Genomic DNA, 398 nt, shown 5'->3' on the forward strand with positions numbered 1-398 from the left:
TTCTTTGTGCACTATGGTTATCACAATGCACCTCCTTTCTTTCCTGCCTGATTGACTGTATCCCATGTCCACCAGTAGAGTGCACAATAATAGACAAAGCCCAATGAACATTGTGTGGATGGGGCTTACAGTATACATACTATACCAGTTCTAATTCAATGTTTGCTTTATATTACATACATTTGTGACATGTTTGGGTAACTTTTTGCATCTGTTATTTGTTGTTCTTGTCCTTGGGGTAACAGAGGCACTAACCAAGAAATTGGTAAACCTGGACCTTGGAAAAGATTGGATTTCCTACATTTTTTAAAGATTCTGCATTTCAGTACTAGTAATGGATTGTCAGATAGTTTTGAACACATGAAGTAGATCACACATACTATAATGGGAATTGTTTT

This window comes from Penaeus monodon, chromosome 15, assembly GCF_015228065.2.
Source record: "Penaeus monodon isolate SGIC_2016 chromosome 15, NSTDA_Pmon_1, whole genome shotgun sequence".
Lineage (NCBI taxonomy): Eukaryota > Metazoa > Arthropoda > Malacostraca > Decapoda > Penaeidae > Penaeus > Penaeus monodon.